The sequence below is a fragment of the Melopsittacus undulatus genome, chromosome 3 (assembly GCF_012275295.1).
Source record: "Melopsittacus undulatus isolate bMelUnd1 chromosome 3, bMelUnd1.mat.Z, whole genome shotgun sequence".
NCBI lineage: Eukaryota > Metazoa > Chordata > Aves > Psittaciformes > Psittaculidae > Melopsittacus > Melopsittacus undulatus.
In genome coordinates this window covers 80,113,419-80,126,323 of record NC_047529.1, presented here as the reverse complement: position 1 = coordinate 80,126,323, position 12,905 = coordinate 80,113,419, and positions in this window count along the sequence as shown.

Below are 12,905 nucleotides of genomic sequence, written 5' to 3'. Positions count from 1 at the left end.
AAATGTGAATTCCAGTTTTGATACTTACTGAAATAGTTTTCACTGGAAGTATGACTAAATAATTATCTGCTTTGGATGTACGTAAAATATTTTTATTATCAAACAGCACAATAACACACTTAGAAAGCATTCTTGTGTCTGAGAATGTTTGTTTATAGCCATCACGCTTTGCCAAGAAAGGTTGGAAGAGATGATCCCTGAGGTCTCTTCCAACCTCATGTTCTGTGATTAGTATGAGAATGTGTTAGGCGGTGTTTTCAATAACTGATCATGGAACACTGGGACAAGAGAAGTGGCATTTCCAGTATTGTCCTTTCCAGACTTCTACCTTTACGTTCAGTTACCTCTTACTTTCACCTTACCTTTTGCATTCTTCCTGTATTTCAAGTCACATATGTCATTAGCTCTTCCTTCAAGCTGATGTTGGTATATTGGCATGTCACTGTTGTGTGTTTTTAAAGGGTAGGATTTTAAAAAAGGGTTTAAATTTTGAAGGATGATACAGATATCATGGCTGAATTTTATTATTTTTCCTCACAGAAGATAAATATAAAAATTTAAACATTTGCTATAAGGTTAAACTTTTTATTATGAACATCAAAAGTTTACCTTGGATGATGATTTATGACTTTTCTATATTGTCTTTGGATCTCTATAATGGGGAGAGGGGAGACATACTATTTCACTCTAGCAGGAAAGGAGAACTACACTCCTGGGCTTTTAGAGAAGCTCCCATTTATTTTTTGTGAATGTGTGAAACACTAACAGATGATCAAGCTTCAGATTTGGGGTAACTTTAGAAATGAAGGCAGTGAAACTGAGCCAGAGAGCTGGTAACTGGGGTTCTGTGTCACGTCAGCTCAGCTGTGTAGGACTGACTTCAGTTCACATTGGTGGCTTCCTAGATAAACTGGAAAAACATTTGTCTTCTGCAGCCACTGATCAGTAGAGGTATTCTGTTGCCCAGGAGTAGGGTTATGTGTGGCACCCCTGAAATTCAGATTAAATGTGACATTTGATGTCTTTGGTCTCAAGCTAATGATAGATTGATTTTAAAACTGCATGATCAGTATTTGTGCCTGTCTGTGTGTATTCGTTTTACTTATGTGAAGTTAATCAGTTTTATGATCTTGAAATGTCTGCCTTCAGTGTATTTTGTAGGTGCCCAAGGAGAAAAGTACCCTTATCAGTACTTTCTTCCATCAGATTCCTCTGCCTTGAGTGGCTATAACACATGAGTCTGGATACAAATTAAAAGAAGACTTGATTAAAGATATTGAAGAAGCATTTAAGAAAAAAAAGTCACCAAGTTTGAAATCTATAGAGTATTTACCCTTTTATTTATATCTTGTAAAAAAAATAAAAATCATTATCCTAAATTTTAACAGAAAAATGCAAATCAGCTTTAAACTTTTGATTCCTTACTCTGCACTCCTCATACAGGGTAGAATGTTTACAATCCATTCCTTTTTCAAGCCTGACTGCTTGAATTAACAATTTTATTGATAACTTTGAGGAATAGTCTTTAATTTTATGTAGCCCAAAATGGCTTGTGAGGCTCATACTTTGTGTAAGCTACTTAAAAATTACCAGAGGGAGAAAGGGAGAACAGGAACAGTTGGTATGAAATGTTTGAGGGCTTAGAATCATAGAATAGTTAGGGTTGGAAAGGACCTTAAGATCATCTAATTCCAACCCCCTTTCCATGGGCAGGGACACCTCACACTGAACCATGCCACCCAAGTCTGTCCAGTCTGGCCTTGGACACTGCCAGGAATGGAGCATTCACAGCTTCCTTGGGCAACCCATTCCAGTGCTTACCCCTCTCACAGTAAAGAACTTCCTCCTTATATCTAATCTAAACTTCCCCTGTTAAGTTTTAACCCGTTACCCCTTGTCCTACCAGTACAGTCCCTAATGAAGAGTCCCTCCCTAGCATCGTTGTAGGCCAAACTAATATAGGAACACTGAGGAATGATAATGAACATTTGGAATGATGCGATCACACTGAACTTTGACTTTTTGGTACAGTTCTCTGTGGATTTGATCTGTTTTTCTTTGAGCAAATCCATGGTATGCTTCCTTTCACAGGATAGCATCGCACACAGTGGTGCCTTCAGGGGCTGCACTGGTAGAACTCAGAAGTGTGTGTTTCAGTCAGACTTTAGACATGTTCATTCCCATCAGCGTAAGTGGATATAATTACATTTTCATCTAAAACACAGATATTTTTAATACGTAACCAAAATGTAACAATCTCCATCCAGTGCAATGCTGCTGCAAGCATGAGTTTAGCTGATTGTTTTTCCCAGTGTTCTATTTTCTTCATTGTTTTAAGTTGCAAGTATAGTTACAGAGAACTTTGAGCCAAAATGATTATCTGCATGGGTTGATACTTCCTATTATTTTCAAGTTTACTTAAAATAATAAAGCACTATTGTGTGTGAGTGCAGGTTTTGAAGTAGCATGTCAGTTTGGGTACTACTCAAATGAGCAATCTGAGGTGCTTGTATAAACCTAATCCATTTTTTAATGGATGCACATTGTGTTATGGCTGTGAATTATGTGACTGCAAGCCATTTTTCTGTGCCATTTATGGGAGCACAGTGCCAATACATTTTTGATGCAGTTAATCTGGTAACAAATGAGTGGAGGGAAATGTATATGAAGTGGGTTTTATGTGGTTTTTGTCTTAGTAGATGTTAGCAGACCACATCCAGCCTGTGGCTGATCAGGTTTGCCTGAATTGTGGTTCCTGTTGTGATTGAGATCCAGGGATAAGATACATGGTGATGGAGACATAGAGCAAATGGACTAAGAAATACTCTGTTCTTCACATGCAGAAGCAGGTGGTGTTCCTTTTCTAGCACGCCATTGTAATATTCAGACCAAAGTGCAGCAGATATCAGCCCTCAAAGCTGACAAGACTGCAAATGATAAGAGTCTGGAACTTGGAACATAGCATACCTGGCCATGAAGACTGGTGAACTTGGTCTGTGGTACCTTAGAAGTCTGTTGGTACAAGTAAATGGGTTTGTCACATTGTATAGCCAGTCATTTGGAGGATTTGTTGGTTTTCCGGTGATTGATGGAGTTGGTTGATATGTTCCTGGGCATGATGGCCAAATGTGGTCCTATCCCATTAATTCTTTGCAGAATTGTATGACACAGTGCAGACTAGGGTCAGAAAAAGAACAGTAAGGTTAGGAAACAGCAGCATCAGAGTATTTAAATTACATGCCATTTGACAAAAAAGGATGGCCAACTTGTCAGGCTGGCTTCAGAGGCAATGGGAGGTGCAGTCTGTGTAGGAGGTACCCAAAACCACCTCAGCACAGAACTTACTTCCCATTACATGAGAGACATACGGGTGCCACCACTGCCTATCTGCTCACATGACAGTCATGTCTCCCATTATGTACTGGGGTCTCATGCTTGGCATGTTCAGTTACATGCCCAGGAATGGTTCATGAGGTGCTCCTAAGAAAAAGAGGGTGGGGGGAGCAAGTAAGCAGAGTGCCTCATCTGGATGGAAGGCATCCACTTTTACCCACCTTGGAGGAGAAGCACCTGTGGGTAAAATGGGTTATTCTGCCTCTGCAGTTTCGAAGGTTGGATGCTTCTTCATTAAAACAGATACTTAATAGCCTCAGAAGGAAGGCCAATGAATCTGTAATGCTTCTAGCCATAAACTCTTAAAAGTAGTGTTTTCTAATTAAGCAGTAAATCCAAAAGTGAGTTCAAAACAGGTTAGTGAATAATGATGGCTCTTCTGCTTTCCAGATGAGATAATGAATGTTTGCTTGGAGTGCAAACTTGATTACAAAAGTTATCAGCCCAAAAACTTCAAATAAAGAATCAGTTTTATAGTGGTGTTACATTTATGTTGATAAAAGATTATGAGCAAAGCAGTGTTTGTTTGCACAGAATGTCTCTTACCAGCTGGTACCAAAACAAAATAACTTCATTTATAAACACTGCTCATGGTAACAGTTCTGTACTTCATGGATGTAAATTTTCAGTCAAGGACCCCTTTTAATGATTATTTTTAATATTTGATATTTCATGTATTGTCTCCTGGGTAGAGCATAATTGGAGAGATGGATTCGTTTTTTACAGAATCTTTTCTGTTTTGATCTTATTTGGTTTGTGTTAGTCACATTTCCCAAATGACTTGCTTAGTGTCCTACAGCACTGTAATGGAAGCTCACTGTCATGCATTCTGGGAGTGCTGCTTGGAAGAAAGATACAGAAGATGCTTGGATGCATTATGCCCCTTCCCTCTCATGGGGTTGGAGCTGACAGGGAGCTGGTGGACAGTAATGGGGGAAATGTGAAATGCTAAAACTAAGTTTGTCTAAAGGGACCTAGAGAGGGCAAGGAAGGTAGCAACTGAAGCAGCAGTAGATCCAGCACTTCTTTCTGCTGGAAGATTCATGGCACTGCTTTAGGATTTTTGTGCTTCCTCTGGTATATAGCATGTAAAGACATCCTAAAGGTAATAGATGTTTTCTCAGTTAGGGCAGCTCTGCTCCAAGCAGTGTGCAGAATGTGAGCCCAGGATTTTGCAATTCCCCGTGCCTTAATTAATCTGTCTCTGCCTCTTTGTCTTTTTAGCTTTCCTTTTTCCTTTCTCTAATTAGACTTGAACAGCCAATCACTCACGCCAAATTTCTTGTGCTTTGTTGGAGCTATCTGGTAGCTACAGTGAAAATCTGAATTAGAACTGGGATGTGTCTTTTGTTTTATTTCACAAGCCTTTTCCTTCCCTCTGTGTTTCATGGCCAGAAATCAAATATGACCTGCTGAAAGAAAATACCATCTTCTGACAGATACACCTGACGCAGTTCCAAAGAGATTGTCATGAGGTGTCTGTTCTGTCTGCAAGAATCACTTTTTGGTAGCCAGAATCTGTGGATGAAAATTGCTGTCATAGAGAGGATGTTGGATGCTCTCATCGGGCACCCAGCTTGAAGTCTGAATGTGGTTTGGTGCTGTCACAGGCTTGTTTGGTGGTTTAGAGAAAGTTGCCCAGGTCCTTGTCTGTGTGTTCATGGCAGCAGACTGACCTTTCTCATTTTTGTAGTGTTTGTTGTGCAATTCTTCTGCAACTGTGAAAGCATTTGGAGGTGTGTACCTCTCCTCATGTCTTCTGTCCATGTTCATGAACGCTGTTTTTGAAGAAGCGGTACTGTATACCAGAGGTTCATCCTGTGTCAGTGCAACTGAGCTGCAGCTGTACTTATAAATAAATTGAAAAGGCAGAGTAACTCTTGGCTTCAGAAAACCCTTCCTACTCCTTGGCACAGATGCTCTGTAAATGAGAAAGAAAATAATGCCATGTTAGTGGGGTTTTTTTTTGAGCTGGAAGACCTGACAAAAGCTTTCCCTATTTAATGATGACTAGTGATGTGGGGGGGGGTTCTGCTGAGCTGGATAATTTTAAATTAGATTGCTTAGGCTTTTTGAACCCCTAAGGAAGCCACACGCTGTGCTGCCTGGCCACTGTTCTGCCCCTGCAAGCTTCACTTGTGGCCCTGGGCCTCTGCACTACATGAAACAGAGCAGCCAGCTAGCAAGGGCTGAGGCTGAATTTCCTTTTGTTAATGACCCTACAGCTGCCCTCACCAGGGACTGCTTTTCTGCCAGCCCCACAGCCTTGGCCTTCAAGCACAACTCTCCAAACTCACCAGTAGTGCTGCTTTGAGAAACAGACTTTACCATTTTTCAAGGTAACTGTGATGCATTCCAGTTCCCAGTGCTTCCTGCAGCAACAGCACAGTTGGGTGATGGAGATACATACTAGGTTATTCACATGATTTACAATTGCACCCAGAACATCTGCCAGGCGTAGCTGTGCCATGTGATGCTATGCTAAGAAACCCTCTTCCCACTTGGAGAGCGCAGCCATGGTCAAAGTGGCTGTAAGTAACATGCAAAGGTATGTCTTGCGTGGTTTTGTTGAAAAGTGTATCAAGCATCTCCTGATGTATTGCTTCCTGTTGGCTTTCATTTTCTTTTATTTCTCTTTATTTATTTTTTATCCTGATCTTTTCCTGGACCAATACCTGCATCCTGGTAGCAGGAATGAGCCTACTGATTTTTGATTGGATGCAGTGGTTTAGTTCAAGATCTGAATCAGCATTTTAACACTTCATTAGTTCTAGTGGTGCTCCAGAAGGTGCGAGGCTGCCACGTGGTGAATTCAACTCAATGTCTTTTAATTTCACATGTGAAATTAATCTCATGAGGCTAAACCAAAACAGATTAGGAATGCTTTGGGGCAGAGACTGCATCACCACCCCCAGCTACAAGTGTCCTCCTTACTGGTTTACAGGGTTGTACTCCATGATGCTCCCATTCTCTGTGGAGCTATTAACGAGCTGTGAATCCTGTGTTCTGGCATGACAGTGGTGCACCCTCCCCAGGGGCAGCAGAGAATGCTGGGCTCAGCATTGCCCATTGTTCAGTCACAGCTGCCATGTTCTGGCTAGTGTGGAAGGGCTCCTACTTCTGAGGCCAACAAGAAGATGTTATCAAGTGTTGAGTAAGTTAATTTTCTGTCTGGATTTTGGTTGTGTGACGCTAGCTGGGTCTCAGAAAGATGACACTGCTCATTTCACAGTGCAATTGGATTCTGCTGTTACTGCTGTAACCAAATTGGTTTTCTTTTAATTTTCTTCAGAGTAAAAACATTTAACTCCAGACTTATAAAAGAACCACAAATAAAACACACCAGTGAAGAAATTGTGGAAAAGGACCTGAATAAACCGGATTGCTCAGAAACTTGTTTTGTCTATCACTAGTCATATGTTACTAACTCCTGTGTGATCCAGCCATCGCTCATGTTTGACAGAGCTTGCTTTCTGTAGTATTCTCCACCCTGAAACGCTTCTGTGGTGCATTTAGCCACAAAAGCAGCTTCATACATGTGGTTCCTGTTGGCTGTTTCTGGATGGGTCTTTATGGGTTGATTTGAGAGGGTGCCTGCCATCTGTCAGAACACAGGCACAGCTAGTTCTCTCTGCCTGTCCTCAAGTACTAATGCAAGCCAGCACACTCACTGACCTTTTCCTGACGTTTTTTCATCAGCCTCTGATATCTGGGTTGATGGAGTTTGCTTTCCCTATCATTTTAGCCCTTTCCAGCCAGGAGCAGGTAAGCCCACTGCAGTATTGCAAGGACTTATGCCATGGTCCCAAATCGTGTATTTTCTCATTCTTCCTTTGTTTCCTTGCTAGCGTGTTTGATGGTGCCAGGCTTGGTGTAATGCACATGAGCTGCTGAGCCGACCAGAGCTGGCAATGTTTTATTGTACTCTTAACCCCATGTAGAGCTCTCTGGTCCCTGCGCCTGGGGGAGAGGAACTGGTGTTTCCTGCTTTGTTCAGGACCTCATCAAGACCAGCCCCGGGGAACCATTGCCTTCAGCCCTGTGCAGCTTTCAGCCCAGACTATAACCTGCACTTCAGATGCCATGTACTGAAAAGCAGTGTTTTCAGGCAGGGCCACAGCAGCACCCTGGGTTGTGGGTCCTTTTGGGTCCTGGTTCTGCATTGATGTGAAGTAACATATATACATCATAATATTGGCTGTGTCCTCCAGAAGACTTGCGTTGGAAATTGTGCAAGAAAGTTTGGGATATTTTAGGTTATTTTTACAGGTTCTTGTACATGTGATAGAGCCTAGGAAGTATGTGAAATTTTACTAACACTGTTACTAATGGCTATGGTACAATTCTGCCTTTAAAATAGGACAAACTGCATTCTCCAAAACTTAAAAAAGGCTACTGAAAGCCAGGAGTTGGGCACCCCAGGTGCAGTATTTAAGGTAGGTCTCAGTAAATAAAGGGGAGAATGAACCAACATCGGGAATCATCTGCTGGCCCACACATAAATACAGGCTCAGGTAATCCTGCCTTTAAGCTAGCACTGCTGCTGCGCCAGTGATATCCAGTGATAGCTGGACCCATGAGGGTTATTTGTGCCTCTGGCAAGGAGCTTGGATGCAGGCTGCAAGCAGGTTTCGGGTAGCTGTGAGCTGAAGCCTGTGTGTGCTGTGTGGCACATCCAGCCTGTACCTGGATAGCAGAGTGTTTATTTTCAGCTTTGCAGAGATGTGGGTGCACAACCCACTGACCTGGCCTTGGGCAGCTGTAGAGCTGTGGTGAACCTGCTCTGCAGCAATGCAAGGAAAGAATGCCTAAAAGGAATGCAATTGGAAATTGTGGCATGTTTACTTGCTTCGGAACTGCCTTGGGGTCCCTTCCCCCACTTAATGCTGCCTTAGTTGCATGCCTGGAATACTTGCTGTATATCTGCCTAGCTCTTGACTGACACATATACAAGATAATAAATTTAGTTACAATCCCCTGTGTTCAGGTTGACCAGTTATGACCCAAGCACACCAGGAAAGACTTCAGAGATAACATTTGTAAGGCAATGCTCTCTGGACTCGGAGGGAAAGTGTTTTTCCAATTAATTTCTGTCTAAGGGCTGGCTGTGATGCTTATCCAATTGGCAAACCTCGTTTCAGATTTCAGCTTTAAAATATAATTGGCAGCTCAGCAAATTCATAAAATTGATCCCCATTCACACTTATTTTTGGCTTGCATTAAGAATGTGCCAACCTGGAACTCTAAACTTAACCCGGAGTGACTTTCCCAGGCCCGCTGCCCTGAAAGGGAAGCCTGGCAGCAGCCCCTGGGCCCCAGCCAAGATAAATCCTGAGCCACTGCTGTCAGGGCAGCTGAGGTTTCAACTGTAGGTGAGGGGAGAACACAAAGGCAGAATAAAGGGTAGATTTTGTAAAATGCCCCCTTTCTGAAACTCCTTGTTGGAAGTGATCTTGAGTTTGGCTCTCACTGCTCCACAGTCTGACAGGGTGCTACAGTTTCTAAGACGGTCAGAGCTGCCATGCGCACTTTTAAGGCTACTTAGACTTAAAACCCACGCTAACGTTTCAGATGCAGTGTAAATGCTCAAGAACACAGTATGTTTCAGCTCCGTGCGTGCAGCAGTAGCTAGCAGAAAGTGGCAGAATTGGTTTCAGATCAGATTGATCACACTGTGATCATCATGCCTCTCTTGTGGGTACATTAGTTTCTATCAGCCTGCAAGAGCCTTTCTGGCCAGGAGACCCAGGCAAAGCTGCCTTCATGATGAGCCGAAACCACCACGCAGCCCTCCATCATGTGCTGTGCTGTACATTCTGCTCGGCATATGGATGAAGTGTGCCTGCTGATGGGGTTTATGCGGGTGGATGGAACCGGCTGGTGAAACTCGGCCCTGGAGCAGCGAGTCCTGCTTCCAGTGCTACCACATTGACACCTGGTGGTGGACTTGGCCTTCGTGTTTTTTAAAATCCATTACTGGTGTATGTCGTACAGATTGCAATTACTAGACATTTCCTAGAGGCATTCCGCTTGGCTGCTTATACTTTTTCTGTCAACATCTCCAAGTAAGCTCCCTCGGACAAATACAAACATTGGAACATCAAAGAGCAAAGTGCAGAGGCTGACCTAAATCAGTGCCTCCCAAATACCATCACCACTTGCAAATCAGTATCATAAAAGATGAACAGAAATAACCATTGGAGAGTAATTTTCTAGTTTTCTACTCGTCTAGAACTTGCGTTCTCTGCCCTTTTTCCATAATATTGTTATTTTGAATTCAGCCTAAACGGATACTTTTTCCCCCTCTTCTGCAAGACTTAAATATGACCTACATAACTTAAGAAAGATGCTCTAAAGGTTTAAAGATCTTCCATCTGCTTCTCGAAGCGAAGCCCAGGCTCCAAATCTACCACATGTCATGTATTACGTTATGAGCAAAAGGATATTCGGATGCTGAAGTTTTTCTCCGAGAATGTTTCCCTGCTGGAAATAACGTTTTTACAAGCTTCTGCATTCCCTTCAGTCTCTTCCTAACAGGACCTCCCGTGGGGAGAACTCGGTATTTCTCATTCCGATGATAGTTTTGAGTAACATTTATAATTGTCTGCCAATGGCTGTGTATTTTTTGGCAATAAGAACTCATAGTCAAGTTTGCTTCCCTTCTCAAATTGTCTTTAGCACGGCTTTTGGAGTGACGATGGGATGGGCTGCAGCCTGTGCCAAGCGATCATGGCATTTACACTTTCGGTCTCCCCGGAGCTGCAGAATGTGATTTTAGTTATGAAGGGCATCTTACCATTTCAAGCAGTAAGAACCACCATGTTCCTCTGCACTTCTCCTGCTGTTCCCTTATCAAGTTCTGATCTCTCTGCATCTCTTTTGCTGACAGCACAAGGAGAACATTATTCCTGTAGTAAAACTAAATCTAATCTGGAAACCAAATTACCAGATGGTGATGGTGTCTGTCTTGCCTTTGTGTTTGTTGTTGTAGTTCACTCAGTTACTGCAGCTATTCAGTGGTTTTCTCAGGTGTTTGGAGTCTCTGCAAATATTAAATCATGGATATTATGTTCACAAACTGAGAGCCCGAGTAGAGCTGGACTCAGCTTTGCTCAGTGTTTCAAGGGTGCAGATGGATGGCATCCATCTTTGTCAATCTAACTTTGCACAGCAATACGCTTCCGAAGTTTCTTATACCATACTTGCTTCTACCAGGTCTACATTTCTTTAAACTTATTTAGTACCTTTTTGGTCTTCTATGAGAAAATGTATTCCCACTTGTTTGACTGGGGTTTATGCCATCCATGTTTTGCTGCCTGCTTCTAGTTTATGGTTTTGTTTTGCTGTTCAGTGTTCTAATGCCTATTTGTCTTATGTATGAAGCCAGTAAGTAACTGCCTCAAACATACAGTCCTGGGGATGGTAGGTGAAGGATGCTCATTGCTTCTGCAGTAAGATTTAAGGTAGTTCAGAGGATGTGTTGGCTGAGCTTCTGCTAGCATCCCATTTGATCCTTGACGAGTGGAAAAAGCTGTATGAAGTTCAGCTTTGGTAAGAAGGCTGCTTTAATGTGCCACGGGAGAACAGCCCGAGGATGCCAGATCTCTGCCAGGCTGAAGGTATCTCTGTTGTGGTTTTCATAACAACAAAAAACAAAACCAATCTTTTTTTTTTTTTAACAAAAAATGTGGTAAAAATCCCTTCAGTATAGACTGTGAATTGTACTGCTTCCTTAACAATGCTAATGACAAGGGGTGCTGTAATATTAAACTCTTCTTGTTGAAAGTTCAAAGCATCCCAGTCCCGATGGCCCATAGGAAGTAAATACAACAGAGGTCTTGCATGTGTAGAATCATTGGATGGTTTGTGTTGGAAAGGACCTTAAGATTATCAAGTTCCAACCCCCCTGCCATGGGCAGGGACACCTCACACTAATCCATGTCACCCAAGGCTTCATCCAACCTGGCCTTGAACACTGCCAGGGATGGAGCATTCATGACTTCCTTAGGTAGCCTGTGCCAGCTCCTCACCACTCGGCACAGATGTAGCCTGATGCAGAGAAGCAAAGAGATTGTAGTGGCAGAGTGAATGTGTTGAATGACCTGTGTTCAACAAGCAGTCTGTCTGTTAAAGGCTTTCACCAGGGGCCCTGGGGTTTGAGGTGGTCTGTCATACTTGGCGAAGGACAGGACTTGCTGGGTTCTTAACTAGCAAGCCAACATTTTTAAGGAGGAGAGAAGCCATGAAACCTGTCTTGTTCTCTTGAGTTGTTTGTGATTAGTTCAGATGTTTGCTTATAAACTCTGCCAACTCTTGTAGGAAGTGAGTTAAAATATTAGCAAAATTTCTAAGAGTAATTGGCAAAGGCAGTGTTTGATAGAGAACACGTTTATTATCTGCCTCATGGACAGTCTTATTAATAATCTTTATGGTATCTAAGCTCCCAAGCTAGTGGACTTGTCATGAGTGTTCCGTGAGAGGAAGATTCCTGCATTTAAGAGGAGGTGGGAGGGAGGTATAATGGGCTGCCTGGACTGCATGGGGAGCAGAAGACCACCCTTTTCCCCTTCTTATGCTGAGGAGCTGTTGCAGGGGTGACTTCCACCCAAGGGTTTTCAGGGACATATTTGTCTCTATCTCCCCCAGCCCCCCACAGAGCAGGGTGTCTGTTCCTTCCAGACTTCTTGGGAAAGGGTGGGAGAAGGGAAGAGGGAACTTTATTTATGACTTTTTATTTAAATTTATTATTATCTTCAAATGAACTTGGCAACTCTGTAGTTGTCCCTTAGGAAAGCTGTCTACTGGAGGATTGCTCTCACTGCTTCCAGCTGCTTGTAAAAGTCTTGACAACCAAAAAGTAGAGAACATCAAGAGCTGTCCAAGCCTGTTGGGATTTATGGATTCATTTTCAACTTGGCAGCGAGAGCTGGACTCCAATGCATCTCAGCAGAGACACCAAATAGCAACAGTCTCCCACCCTGTCTGAACGCCCTGGCAAGAGCTGCCTCTTCCTCCTTCCCATTGGTAGCCCATTCCCCTACCCCAGGAGCTGACACAGCCAAAAAGAGATCCTCCTGTCTTGGAAAGTGTAAGAAGCACTGCAGGAGGAATTCTGAGCCCCAGATACTTGTGCTGTGGTGAAATAATGGAACAGTCAGCGCTTTCCATGGGCTCTTGGCCAGCAGCAGAGCTCCTCTCAAGCAGGCAGTGACACAGCACCGCTGCCGAGCTGCCCTTCGGACAAAAGCTCCATGAGAAACAACCCTCTGGTGAGCAGGAGAGCCAAGAGAAATTGAGTTCTGTTTAGTGCCAAAGTGTGGTTTATTTTCCCAGCCACTTTCTCAGCAGAATGCACGTTCTGTGTGTTTTGCTGAAAGAGTCCCCAGTAAAAAGGCAGAAATGAAAGAAAAATAAGTTATAAAGCATCAAGAGAGAATTTTGAACAACCACCAAATTCCTGTGCATCCTTAAAGGAAAAGCAGAAAAGCTGATGTGCGTCTCCAGCAAGCCAA